Consider the following 1,192-nt stretch of genomic DNA (forward strand, 5'->3'; position numbering starts at 1 on the left):
GGAAGTGTTACAAATATTTGATATGGATACAATATACAATGTGTCCAGCTCTAAAACTAGTCATAATGGATGTAAGCAAAAATACACCACTGATGATCCAGAACTAAGCCAATGGGAACACAGCATGCAATCTTCAGATGAAGAGCATATAGATGAAGGGGGCGGTGAAACACACAGGAATAGAAAGAACTGTGACCCTACCAATAATGAATCTGACAACCTGCTACCCCCCATCTCTATATTTTCAGTTGTAAAAGCAGTTGAATTACGTTGTCTAAGCCATCTTGAGTTTAGTTTCTGTTACAACTGAGAACATCTTGAATAATATACTACTTCTACCATGTCTCCTCAATCTCTGAAGTGAAGTTATTTTATTTGAATAAGAAATGGCTTTAAATATTTTCTAATGTAGAGGGTAATTCTATATCTTAATTTTACATATACCATTGCTAGCAACCAGAGTATAGCATTTCAGTATCCAGACAGGAGAACAAAACCCATAACAAAAAAAGTGTTTATTATAAAAAATCAGTTATAAAACTGTTAGAAGAGCTATAAGTGCAATCAAGAAATGTGAGTTAACTCAGATTAGCAAATTCAGGAAGCTGCTCTTAAGCCTATACCTGGTGTGACCAATAAAGGAGACTGCTACCACAGTCTAGTAGCTAAGGACATACACCAGAAACTGTAAGTATGGTGAATGCTGCTTGTAGAAGATCAATCATGGAAAGAAGTAGCCACTGCTATTTTGTCAGAGATGGTGATTGCAGTAAGGGGAGAAAGATTTGGGCTTTTCCCTTCCTTTCATGCACCAATATTCTGCCAGTAGCATCTATTAGTCAAAGCAATTGGCAACGTGGCCTGAAACAAACAAAAACTTTTAAGAATTAACCCCTCTACCAAAAAGAGCAGAGTATGAATGTGAGAGAAAACAGGCAAATAATTGATACATGGAAATATTATTTGTCCTTGAATACTAGACTAGCTAGTGTAAGTGGCACTGTTTGCTGCAACAGATAAACTCCAGATCTCAATAGCTTAATAAATATGAAGTTTATTTATCACTTGATTAAGCCTATTGATGAATATCAGGACAGTAGGGCCACGGGATCTTTCTATCTCACAATACCACCATCCTATAATTCTTTATCATATTTTCCATTTAATTGTCAGAGGTAAAAAAAAAAAAAAA

The sequence above is a fragment of the Suricata suricatta genome, chromosome 11 (assembly GCF_006229205.1).
Source record: "Suricata suricatta isolate VVHF042 chromosome 11, meerkat_22Aug2017_6uvM2_HiC, whole genome shotgun sequence".
In the NCBI taxonomy this organism is placed as follows: Eukaryota; Metazoa; Chordata; class Mammalia; order Carnivora; family Herpestidae; genus Suricata; species Suricata suricatta.